Below are 15,006 nucleotides of genomic sequence, written 5' to 3'. Positions count from 1 at the left end.
GCAGTAGCTTTTGCAAATTCATGTGAAAAGTGTCAAAAACATGGTAACTTGATACATGCTCCGAGTAGGGAACTCATTCCTTCTATCTCTTATTGGTCATTTCAGTGTTGGGCCTTTGATCTTTTTGGGCAGATTCATCCCAACTCATCATGTGGACACAAGTTTATTATCACTACTACTGATTACTTCACTAAATGGGTAGAAGTTGTTCCATTTTCTATTGCCTCGAGCAAGACAATTTCTCTATTTATTCTGAATCATATTATTTGTAGATATGGATTTCCTTCCAAGATTATCACTGACAACATAGGCCAATTTAAAAATAAGGACCTTAAACAACTTTGTAAGAAATTCAAGATAAAACAACATTGGTCCTCCATTTACTTCCTACAAGGAAATGGTCAAGTAGAAGCATCAAATAAAACTATTCTCAAAATTTTACATAGAACAATTCATAAGAATGGTAGAGATTGGCACTTATAGATAAATTTGGCTTTGTGGACCTATAGAATGAGTATTCGTACTCCCACTGGGGCTACTCCTTTTGTCCTTACATATGGTGTTGAAGCAGTGTTACCTTTAGAGTTTGAGATTCCTTCACTTAGAGTTTCCCTCAAAGGTTTAGTTATAGATGAAGACTACTACACCATGAGATTTCAAGAGTTAAAACTTCTAGATGAGAAACACCAAGCATCATTTGACCATATGAGGGTCTATTAAAAGTGCATGTCAAAAGCATTCAACAAAAAGATTCACCCTAGAGAATTTTAGGTGGGAGATCTTGTCCTACATGAAAATCCTAAGAATCAACAGAATAGAGATCAAAAGGATAGATTTGAACCTAATTGGCTTAGACCTTACATTATTACAACTTTTGGGGCTGGTGCCTATTTATTGTCTACAACAGAGGGAGAGCGACTCCTTGATCCTATCAATGTCTTGCACCCGAAGAAGTTCTATCCATGATGCCCATTCTATTTGGGGACATCTTTGTACATATTTATTGATCTTGAAAAAATACAAAAAAATGATATATTTCAAAAATACAAAAAAATTATATACTGTAAAAATTCTAAAAATTGGAAAATGTCTTGAAAAAATGATCATCTTGGTAATAAGCACTTTGATGTATCTCCAAAAAAATTATATATTCCAAAAAGAAAAAAAGAAAAGAAAAGAAAATAATAATCCAAGTGGTGAAAACCTAGAAATGGGTTCTACTTGATGCCTTTGCACCCCTATTTCTTAGCATGTGTCCTTGACGCTTGGCCTTTCTCCATCATACCTTGTCCTTGTTGCCTTGGTTTGGAATTGGTCTTTGTCTAGGGGGCATAACTAAGTTAGCTTTAGTCTCTTGCCCACGTTAGTCTTTAGGACACCTCGCAAATGGTGTTTTTTAATACCACCCCAATTGTATTTTTCAATACAACCCCTAGCATTGAATGTTTTTCAACACTTATCGGTTTGGTCTTACCCAATTTCGTCATGTGAACTTACTTGCTTGCAAGCATTTGATCCTTATCCTCAGAACTCAATATCAGTTAACACACTTACATTTTTAAACACAGACACTTAATGCTTGACCTATGTCATGATCTTTTCTTTGTGTGTTGACTGCTATTGATTTTTATTGAGTGTCCTTATCTGATAAGTCTCTTTGACATGCATAGCAAGAGGACTTGGGGCATGAGGCATTTTTATTTTTTTCCTTTTTTTTCTTTTTTCTTTTTTCTTTTTTTCTTCTTGTGGGTGTGGTCTTGAAACTCTAGAGTGTCTCTTATTGTACCCTTGAAACACTTGAGAGATTTGAAGCATCATCCTTGACTACTTTTGCACAACTATTCTTATGGTCATCCTGGCATCTATGCCTTGATGCGAGCATAGTTTTGCTACATTAAATTGGGTAAGCTAACATCAAAGTCATCTTAACCTTTATGTCTTTGATGCTTATGTTAGAATCTTTCCACATTCCAATCTGATATAAATCACATTCATATCTTCATAGTTGTGCTTGTGACTAGTGATAATTGTGTAATTTTCTAATGTCTGTTAATAATGGCCCAATGATAAAAATAAGTTATTTTACATTCTCTAATGAATGATGAACACAAAATCCTATGTTACATTTGTTCTATTGCAAGTACACCTTTGCATTTTCATGTAGCTTGCATTATTAGACTTCATGTTACTTTGCATTTTTAGAGTGCATCATGAGTTTAAGAGGGTTTTCCCTTCATCTTTCTTGTGGACTTTTAATCAACTTTGGTCATGTTTTGATCTTCATTTCCTTATCTTCTTTTTTGATCTCAATCAAAATTTCTATCTTAAACAATTGATTGATTTTGGGGCATTCTATTATGAAATTTTTTATTTTCTTCTTTATGTTTCTTTCCATATCTTTCAAATTTTTACCTTCCATTTGCTTTCACCCCACTTCTTTTCTTCTAATTCAACTTTGGGGCATAATATTTCATGCTTGATGATCTACCTTGGTTCCATGATTCTTATATATTTAATCTTAGTATCTTTTGTTCAATTTTTTATTTCTCCTCTATCTCGTTTCAATTTCGATCACAAGGGGGCAGTATCTATCAACTTCAATCCTTGATTCAATTTTATCAATTTTATCCTAGACTTTTTTTTAGTTAAAATTTATTTGTATTCTTTGTCTTGACGTGTTCCCAAATTCACCACACATCTAGGTTGTTTTGTGATCCCAAATCGATCTCACACTTCAATTTCCTTCTTTGACTACATGTATTCCCAAATCGATTAGACATTAGTCAAAGAGGGGCAAATGTATGCACCCTAAAATGGTCGCCTAGACTATGGGCCCCCATTATTCAATTTATCAAAATTCCTGAATCAATGATTTGTAATATTTTATTAAATCAATTCAAATCAATTTCTTTGATCAAATTGTAATTAATTTAATTATTTCAATATTTCCTAAGGTTTGATCATTTTATCCTAAGTCTTATTTAATTAAAAGAAAACCTCTCTTTTAATTAAAGAATTAATCCACATTTAATTAATTAAGAGAAAAACCCCTCTTTTAATTTAATTAAATATTTCCTATTTGATTAAAAGAACTTGCTCCCTTCCACTAAATAAGTTGTATATGATGCTCTCATGGGTGAAAAGTGAGATACCCATGGGTAACTTGTCCATTACAACTATAATAACATCATCATGATGTGTGATGTGATGATGTAGGAAACAATGCGATAAGATAAATAGATATGGTATCCCACTTCCACTTGGGAATGGAATGTGGTTACAAAAGACCCATTGGATATTGATTATTTGCCTTCACTCTTTTGCACTCAAGGAATCTATCAACAAAATTAGAAACATAATGACTTATTCCTACACAAAAGTATAATTGTCTAAGGTCAACATACATCTTCTTGATGCCAAGATTTACAAAATATGGTGCACAATGTACCTCTGATAAAACCAAATAATCAAGATCCCCTGACATTGGCACATAAGTGTGCTCCAAGTGTTATAATAGTCCATAAAAACTGAAATAATAACCCATGATCTTCCCCTCAAGAGAATGTCCAAAATTAATCTCATCCCTCACCCCTAATACCAAGTGTCACTAAGAAAATCCTCCAAGATACAACCACACAAATCCACTCCCAATTACAAGAAAAATATATCATTTCTTCTCCTTCTCAAGGTATCGACTACCAAATTCTCCTCCTCCTTGATGTAATTGACATCAAAATATTACTCACATAATAACTCCATCAATTTTATCATGCATCTAGGTTTGGTTGAGTAAAGATATATTGTAAGCTATGACGATCACTATGCAACTTAAACCTGTGATCCAAAAGAAAATGTTTCCATCCCGTAAGTGCATACATAACTATTGCAAACTCCAAATCATGAGTGGGTTAATTCATCTCATGGTCCTTGAGATTTTGCATCTCATAGTAACTCACATACCCCTCTTGCATTAACACTAGCCCCCACACCCTCCAATGATGCATTTGTACACACAATGAGCTCACTTATAGGATATGGCATTGCAAGGATAGGATCACTAGTTAATCACTCCTTAAGAACCTCAAAATATGGCTTACATTACTTTGTACAAATGTACTTCTTCAGTTTCTTCTAAAGCAAAGTGATGGGATGAGCGACGTAAGATAAATCCTTTACAAATCAATGATAGTAACTTGCAAAACCTATGAAGCTATGAGCCTCAAAAATACAAGTGGGCACTAGCTAATCCATAACATATTAGATCTTAGAAGGACCCACTACAATATCATCACCGATATAATGTACCCCAAATAATTCACTTAAGTATGAAAGAACTCACACTTGCCCAATTTACCATACAACCAATGGTCATGTAAGAACTATAATACTTGGTTCAAGTGGACCTCGTGCTCCTTCCTACTCACAAATAGATCAGTATATCATCAAGAAAAATGGGGGCCATATAGATCGAGGTATGTGAAAAATACCCCATCTATGAAAATTATGAATATTGATTGCACATTGGTCAACCCAAAAGGTATGACCATAAAATTATAATGCCTATATAGTGTGTTAAAATTTGACTAATGAATATCAACCTCCTAGATGTGAAGTTGACAGTTTCCTGACTTCAGATCAATCTTTGAGAATATTATTTCTCCCTTCATTTGATCAAATATTTCACTAGTCCTTGGTATGTGATATCAGTTCTTTATCATCACCTTATTCAACTATCAGTAGTTAATGTACAATCATAAAGATCCATCTTTCATCTTAACAAAGATGACTAGTGCACCCCATGGGGATATACTAGGAGAATTATAAGCCTTGACCAACAACTCCTATAGATGCAACCAAAGCTCACTCAACTCCTGAGCAATCATATGGTAAGGTGCCTATGGAATAGGATCTTCTTAAAGGATGACATCAACACATAAACCAATATCACATTGTGGTGGAATACTAGGTATATCATCTAGAAACACATTGACATACTCATAGAGGAGTGGGTGATCATCAAGAAACACCTCTTGATTCTCAACTTCATCAAGGTTACTAATGAATAACTACAACCATGTGACATCCATGCCTCGCACCCCATTGTATGTTGTGATGTGGAGCCTAATTAGACTTGGAGGTTAATTTCTCCCTTCTTCATTTAGCTTAGTTTCCCCCTAGATTATTCTATGAGGGTTTGGGGGTAGTGCCCCCAAGATGGGGTCAAGGGATAGCGTCCCTTCCAAGGTCTTTCCTAGGTTTTTTCTTTGTCATATTACAGGGTGGGGTCGAGGGGCAATGCCCCTGTAGGGTTTTTTGGGGGCAGTGCTCCCGAAGCTCAATCAACTTTATTATTGTAAAAGGTGTTGACTGTTATTTTTTTTCTATTAGACAACTTATTCTAGCCCTAATTTTGTAAGTAGTAAAAAAACATGTATAAAATGGCTTAGGGTAAGTGATTTCATAATGTATGATGAGATTGTAGCTTCTTGTGGTGGTATTGAGTTTTAAGGGACTATAGATTGTAATCAAGTTGTAATCATTGGATAATAAGAATATTGGATTCATTACTTGGTGGACGTAGCCCAAGGATTGGGTGAACCACATTAAATCTTTGTGTCTTGTGTTCTCTTCTATGTGATTTATTATTTTCTAATATTGGGTATATTTGCATGTAATTGTTATTTTTATCTCGTTAATCCTAACATTTTAGATGCTTAGCTAAGATCATTTGAAGTAAAATATGTCTCTATACCCCTTCAAGCTCAACGTTCCCACTTGTGTCATTGACACACTATACCAACTTATGTGAACAATCAATACTCACCAGGTAAAAATATAACCAATCCATACCTAACACAATACCATGGGATCCTAAGAGTAGGATGAAAAAATCAATTATGATGGTGAAGGCACCCAATTCCAATACACAACTACCAACTAGGAAATCCATAGTCACTTTGGATCATATATCCAACTCTACCTATAACCTATGCAGCTATCTTATTGCCACTAGCCCATATTTTTGAACAAGAGATGGTGAAATAAAAGAGTCTAAAGCACCAAAATCAAATCAAATAATGGTATAAGACCATATAACACACATGTTGTCTTAACTATAGTACCTTAATGCTCATCTTGACCATTATCAATTGCCATAAATACATGATGGGATGTACCTACATCCCTAAAGGTACGATCCAACATAGTTGCACTCCTATTCAGCCTCGTTGACATCTTTTGAGGATTATTGTTGACTTGTGACCATGTTGGCTACAAAAGAAGCATGCTCTACTACCATATCCATAACTACATCCTCCACGAGGAGCACTAGTTGATAGCCCCCCCTTCTAGAACTCAGTTGTACACTATGTATTAGTTGAATAGGTTGCATCTATCTATCTTGTTGTTGACCTTTCCTGTACCCTCTTGGAGTACCTAAACCTTGGCCACTTTATGGACTCTACGTATGGAGTGACCTAAGATAATGGTGACCTCCCCTCAATGGAGTCGACTAAGTATGGGATAACCCAACCGATTATGTCTATGTAGGAGGTGTAGATAACCTTATAAGTCATTCACTGTGACTTTATGTACCCACTCTACTACTGTATCCTCTAGCCACATTTCTCTTAACAATCTTCACCTTCTTAAAAGAAAATGTAAGTGCCCTAGATTGGTACATATGAACATCCTCAATAATAGATCCATTAAGGCCCCAAATGAAGTGATGAGTCAGAAGTACCTCATCATGCTTGTAGCTTGAGTACTATCATAGCTCAAAGAATCTCACCTCATACTGTTCCACCACCATGATTTCTTGTCTAATCTCATTGAACTCATCTAGCAGAGCCTCTCTATACCAAAAAGATATAAAATTCTCTCTGAATATCTCCTCAAATATATCCCATGTGAGATCTATAAGGATAATTTTGAGCTTCTACTCCTCTATGTTCCATTAGGTGGAAGAACGATCTCTCGAGTGCATAATTGCACAACAAGTTTTTAGGTTTATTGCATAAGAATGAATAAAAAAGCAATGCCCTATGTCCAATAACTAATTTTTGGCCTTGGTGCACCTCCCTTTCCATCTAAGAAAGGTGGTTGATATTATTGATGATCCCACATCATTCTCAAATAGATAACCTCCTCATCACTTGCACTTCTATCTCTCATGTGTGCCCCTCTGACATTGGGTTGCGTAAGAATGTATATGTGCTTCTCTCTCTTCCCTCTTCTCAAACATATGAAAGTCTCCACCCTATGATCCCTCTAGTAACGAACCACCATGTTGAGAATCCTCTATTTGAGGTCCTAATCAATCTATGAGCCCTTCTAGCAATGACAAAAATGCCTCAATTCCATCTTGATTCTCTCCTTGTCTCTCTTTTTCTTCTTGATGCCTTTCCTCACAATGTTCTTCATGTTTCTCTTCCTCTTGGTCACTTTGGTGGGCACCCTACCAGTCATGACTCCTTCCACATCTATGTGCAAGAGACATCCTTCATGAAGAACAATACACAGGTTAGAACCTTGTAAAAGTGTACAAGATTATATCAAAAGTGTACAAGATTATATCATAAACAAAATCCATTTCAAAACAAGTCTCAATATATAAAGATCTCAACATATGAATAAAATAATGAGAGCATAAAACATAGATCCCAATTTTTGAACATGACTCTAATACCAAATGTAATGCCCCACTCAAGTATCCTCGTAAATAAGGATACAACATACACTACTGCAATTTTTTTGTTTATATAAAGCATAAATACACATACACATTAATCATAACAATTGCAACTAGAAGACTTGTAAGCAATGTAATAAGTGGTCAATGTCCAAAGTGTAATGAAGTACAATTAGTATCATTTACTAACCCCATTCTCTATCCATGTTTAATAAGATAAATTTTGGTGAGTAATGATGTAATTCCCTAAAAAAAATGACATCCTTATATATTTGTCGTGTTTGAAGGGATGTGTCTCTTCTAATGCCCCTATTATAATTATTATTTATATGGTTAATATATTATTATTAAGACTTTAATAATTATTATTCTTTATTTGATTATTAATTATCATAAATATTATTTATTCTTTATCATTTAATAAGTATACACTCCAATCACAATATTTGATGTATTACTATTTTATATTATATTTATTATTATACTAATATAACATCGTTGTCATATCAATATATTGATATATAGATTATGTTATATTATGGTAATATATAACCTTATATGATACTTAATGGTTATGTTATATTCATTTATCATTATATCAATAGTTAATGTATTTAAATGAGATTATTTTATATCATCTTTCTATCTCTCTTGGGTAGAGAACACTATAATTAGGGTTCTAAGTGGGGGCCATGACATTCCACCTCTCTCAAGTTTTCTTGTCCTCAAGCAATTTATAACTCAAATTCTTTTCCTTGCATGTGTTAAAATACTTGCAAAGTAAACATGTTAGTATATGATGGTCTATGAAGGAAGACACAAAGTAGACACATTAATGCAAGAAGGCACAATGCAAACACGAGGTAGACACACGAATGCAGGAAGACACAAAGAAGACACGAAGCAAACAAATTAATGCATGAAGACACGATGTAGACACATAGTATACATGTTAGAATCCTACTTACAATTTGAAATAAGAAAAGGTAAGAAAATGTTTTACCACTTTGATCATTAATGTCGTGCTCCTTTACCCTGTCTCAAACTCAAAATTTCTTAAAGATGCATATTTGTAATAACTTTTCTATAGCTAGTACTATAATAGGGTATATAATTCCATAGTGGATGGTATATTTACTACGGCTCGAGTTTGGACACGCTCAGCTTGGGGCTCCCTCTGATTTTTATCCATATTGGGATTCTCTTGCCCCAACGCGATTGATTTACTCCTCCCCCTGTGCACACTCCCTACCCAGTAGGAACATGTTTAATTTTGATGTGGATGGTAGATTTACTGCTTCTCGATGTTAGACATGCTTAGCTTGGGACTTTCTCAGATCTTTATCCATATTGGGATTCTCTTGCCCCAACGTGATCGATTTACTCCTCCTCCTGTGCACACTTCCTACCCACTAAGAACATGTTTAATTTTGATGTGGATGGTAGATTTACTGCTTCTGAAGGTTGGACATGCTCAACACGGGGCTCCCTTAGATCTTTATCCATATTGAGATTCTCTTACACCAATGTGACTGATTTACTCCTCTGCTTGTGCACACTCCCTATCCATTATATAATGCAACACAAAGGGATTCCTATCTAATTCACTAATAACATTATAACATTAATCTTCTTTGTCCCTTAAATTTTCATATAACATTAATGTTGATCCGTTACAAAAAAATATTGATACTTACGAAAATTCCTTGTTATTCTATTTTCAATAATAATTCCCCATAATATCATTCCATAAATAACATTCTATAATGGGCACCCTAGAAATGCCCAAAAAATCGAACCAATTGCCAATAGTGATTTTAATGTCTTTGCACAAATTTGAAACCACATAACATGAACAAGAAGGAATTTATGCAAAACTAAAGATTGAACTACTATTGAAATAATATTAGTTTTCAAGCTAATAAAATCAAATACATAGCAAGCTTTCCAACTCACTAATTACTCCAGCATTATAACATGTTATTCTAGTCATGATTTTCCAACTTGCCACTACAATAATATGAATAGTGCCACGCTACAATGCTGGTATAGTAAAAACTGCCTTCAATTAGTCCAAGACCCCCATAAAAACATTCCTCCACAATGGCATAAGTATCAGACAAGGAATGAGAATGGTACGAGAAAACACCCAATCCACTTGTAGTTGGAAATGCGCCTAAGCTGCCTGCTAATGAAGCTAATAGCAATGAATTCCAAAGGCCAAACCCCAAGGGAATGCCATCTAAAATGTCATAAGAGAGGATAGATGTCCTCTGACACCAAGAACAGATCCGTAACTCATGCATCCAATTTCTTCTCATATTCAACCTGCCTAACGATAGCCACAAGCTCTCCCTTTATTCCTACTTCATAGGGTCTACCACTTTTCACAAGCAATGTGGGATAAATAAAATAAAATAAAAGGCTAACGATCACATAGTCGAATAACTACTAAATTGGGGACATTACATAATCTAACTAACTTCTAATCAATATTCATCTAAATAACATATTCATAGTGAAAAGGATAAATACTTACATATATTTATAATCATAGAGATTTCAAATCTTCTATTTAAAACATCAAGAATTATTTCTATGTTTATGATATGTATCTAATGACTATACTATATGGTTCTACCTTATACAAACATAACTCTATAAGATACTTATTGCTTTCATATATAATCTTACCTTTCTATTCAAGATATTATATTCAATGGTTTAATAAATAATAAAACATTATAACGTACCTCAATGGGATCCACATCGTATATGAATCATGTCTCATCCTTGGCTCGATCACCTTGATTTTCCTTACTGTAACAATATCTTTTGGATCAGGCTACTATTTAATTACGTGGTGGGGTTAGTCTCCATGTACCCCATGGTTCCACTTCCTGTGATTTTTCACGTACTCCACATATGATGTCTAATAAAACCTTTGATGTGGACTGTCACGTCAGATTGGTATAAATATTCTCCTTGTATAGGTGTGATGCCCATTGTTATTGGCCTAGTGAATTTGATCTCCTCTAATTTTAATGCAAATGAATATGTTTGGAGATCAAACAAAACTGGTTTGTTATCTTTTTCTACCATCTTGCATTAATATATATGTGTCATGATCATGTTATTCTCATGCGATCACTCATCTTAATGTCCAAGATATACCATTTTTTTTGATCTGCATGTTGTATGCTACATGTTAATATGTACTCTATCAATCAATCCTCTTCTGATTGTCCCTAAAATATAAAGATGTCTGATTCGTCCTCATTTAGTCCACATATAATGTTTAATAAAATCATCTATAGAGGATATAGTAATATCTAGGTGTTCCTCTGATTTAATCGCTTATGTTATAATGGAGTCAAGTACTGAATCAAATGTTAAACATGATCCTTGTCATCATTGTTGAATTTGAAAGATATCAGTTTCTTTGAATAGTATGTCTATTTTGATTAGATCAATATTTCTATACAGATTTATTAGATACCTTCTTTGAATCAATGTCTATTTTGATTAGATCAATACCCTTCTAGTATTTTCTATTTTTGTCATTTTTTTTTCTTTATTTTTATTCAATCTATCTCTCTTCTCTTTGTTTCTTATCTTACTGTGGTTATTTTTGTTTGGGTACGTAGCCCCTTAACTTCTGCCAAACTATCCATGCTACACTAGTCGTTAATCTTCCAAATTAGTCTCCTTCTATTTCTAACTATGCCTTATCCTTGCAACTAAATCTTGACAAATGGTATGATTTGATATTCATCTGATTCAATTTATATTTACACATACAAATTGATTGGAACTTCGTCTCCAACCTATGGTAATCGCAACGCTTCTCACATGTCTCCCTTTTATAGGTTTTTTTAAAGCTTCTCCTTAATCATTATCTGATAATCTCATTAATGTAAAAGATTCCTTACTATACAATGGTAGGTGTCAATCCATGATGCCTGATCATTGATGCTATTCTTCTTGTGAATGAAGTTTCACCTATATTAGATGGTGCAATATATATATATATATATATATATATATATATATATATATATATATATATATATATATATATATATATATATATATATATATATATATATATATATATATATATATATATATATATATATATATCTGGATGAATAATGAAGGTATGAAATCTACATCCTTTTCAACTGGGAGCAACATAGATCCTTTTATGTTTTCTTCTTGTTCATTAATGATCAATGGTCCATGAATATTAATAAAGCATTATACATGCGATCTGAGTGTACTGACTACAACTTTAGGAATGCTTGCTTGATGAGATGTTTTGACATAAGTATTCAAATGGAATCCTCTTAACAAAATTGATGTTACTCGATTCCTTCAATTTATCGTAATAATCTTGTAGGCTTATACCTACCACATCATTCAACTATTTCTCTATGTTTGATACAATTATTTGAAATATGATTTTTCCTAATTTTGTCTATCGATGTTCTTCCCATTAGGATGGCAAGAACATGCTTTGATACCATTTGTAATGACCCCATTCTCTATCCATGTTTAATAAGATAAAATTTTGCAAGTAATGATGTAATTCCCTAAAAAAATGTCATCCTTATATATTTGTCATGTTTGAAGGGCCGTGTCTCTTCTAATGCCCCTATTATAATTATTATTTATATGGTTAATATATTATTATTATTAAGATTTTAATAATAATAATTCTTTATTTGATTATTAATTGTCATAAATATTATTTATTCTTTATCATTTAATAACTATACACTTCAATCATAGTATTTGATGTATTATTATTTTATATTATATTTATTATTATAATAATATAATATCATTGTCATATCAATATGTTGATATATATATTACATTATATTATGGTAATATATAACCTTATATGATACTTAATGAATATATTATATTCATTTATCATTATATCAATAGTTAATGTATTTAAGTGAGATCATTTTATATCATCTATCTCTCTCTCTTGGGTAGAGAACACTATAATTAGGGTTATGAGTGGGAGCCATGACATATCATGCAATAAAGCTCCTTTAGAAGTGTGAAAAAATATTGTTTTGCATGATATAATGCATAAAAAGATGAGAAACTTCACTAGAACTTCATGTGGTGAAATTCTATTACTACACATGTATGATGAATTACTTTTTTGAAATTTATCATGTGACAAGATGCTACTACTAGGCATGATAAAATACTAACATTCCACAATAAAAAAATGTCCTTCATTCTAGAAGCCATAGCATTTGCATTTGAACTTTGATCGACTCTGTTCAAAAGGCATAAAAAAGGTTTCGATGAGCTCTATGACATAAAGAACCTAAAACTAACACAGGAAAAAGCTAGTTTTGACACCACACAAAGGAATCAAACATATCCTAAAATAGGTAATAATTGTTACATAAACATGCAACAAGTAGGATGCTCAGAACAACCAAAGAAGGGGCATGCCAACACCACCATATGACATAAAATGAGAGCTAACTCCACATCAAGGAGTACCATATACATTAATTTTGAGGCATCATCCATCATTCACTCAATTATAAAGAAAATACATAAAAATAAAATATCTAGGTTATCCATCAAGATACAAGAATACCTCAATACAAGAAGAATCCACACCAAGAGTACAAGTACAAAAGTGAAGTCAAGAGAACAAGAGAAGGAGTAATTAGTTGACAATATCCTACATCTGAAAGATAGTCATTCCTTCTGCAATTCCCAATAGTGGTATAGGTAGCAACACCTCTCAACCATGTGGAACTTGTAGGCCCACCCCAATGTGCTCATGGAGATAATGACTTGACAACAATCACACGAGATAAAGGTATCAAAGGCAATTTTTTGTATTTGTAACTGGTTACGTGTCTATGGATTAGAATAATAGTTGTAGGAGAGTGGTCTTACTCTTGGTTCATTACATTCTAAGGATGTATCTTCCTTGACAACATGTGTGATACAAATTTCATCTATAATATTTAATAACAACCCTCATGTCATTATGTGTTTAAAGATGTATGTAGGCCAGTCCAAAGCTCTTATTTTGCATAGGCAAGAAGGCTATTAGCAATTGTTGTAGAGTTGGGGTTTACAACCACCATTGCTATTGTTCAAAAGTTTCCAAAGCCTTTTGATCAAATCTATTTTGTGCATATCCTTCAATCATAAGGCACCCATTTGTTGCATTTCTGATGGAGTTTCTAAATCCATTTCATTATTTGTATGTTTTGTCAAACCTTTAAACAATGAAATTGTGTGCTCCTTATGCTTATAAGTTTACAAGGGCTTCTCAACAAATTTATTTTTTATGAACTCTTGCAATCATTGCATCCCACGATCTCTTTGAGACATTCTAACAAATGATTGGGTGCCTATTTTGGTACATACTAGGAAGATACTAATAGAGAACTTAGCTTTTCACAACCAAATTGCATTTTCTTAAAGGTCCTTGAAGCCTTTTCATCTATCCATCTTTTAAGAATCTCACAATAACTAAATTCCATGATTTAGGTGCCCATTTTATGATCCTTCCTTAACTTAACTAGATACAGAAGATGCATGAAATGACATTACAACTGCCAAATGAAATTATTTGTTGTGTTGATGATCTTATAGACCATTTGTGGGGTTTTCACATAGGTGGATTTTATCATACTTAGGTCATCTTTAGAATGGAGTGATATAGGGTAGAATGCCAATATGAATTAAATGCTCCTTGTTCTAAAATGGTGGCACACAGTGTTGAATATTAGCACCCATCTACAATTTATTTTCTTCGTGCTTCTATTGTATCAAACACAACTAACAATTTGAGGTGTATTCTTCTAGATGCTAAGTGGGAGACATGGTTAAATTTACAAAAAAATATGCGAAGAGTAGGGGTTCCAAACTTGAAGTCAATATTCCAAATTAAAAAATCAAAACTCATTCTATTTAGAATGATTACTTTCCTAAATAGACAATTATTTTTCTATGACTATCAATATACATGATAAAAGATGGGCAAATTTTCTAGGAGGATACTACATTCTTCAAATTCTTTGTGTTGGTATATCCTTTTAGCAATCTATTGAAGGAATATCCTTTGAGCAATATGTGGCTAGTATATCCTTCAAGTGATCTGCTACAAGTTTATTTTTCTGCATGATAAACATTCTATTTATTAATACATTGGGAGATGATCGTCACTATTACATATAACAACATTTGGTAGCACACATAATACACTAGGATAAAAATCATGGAAATTGAAAGCCATATTGAATAGGTTATAAAAA

Source organism: Cupressus sempervirens, chromosome 5, assembly GCF_028749045.1.
Source record: "Cupressus sempervirens isolate cs-2001-9-10 chromosome 5, ASM2874904v1, whole genome shotgun sequence".
Lineage (NCBI taxonomy): Eukaryota > Viridiplantae > Streptophyta > Pinopsida > Cupressales > Cupressaceae > Cupressus > Cupressus sempervirens.
The sequence above is the reverse complement of the archived record's forward strand: the minus strand, read 5'-3'. Positions refer to the sequence as shown.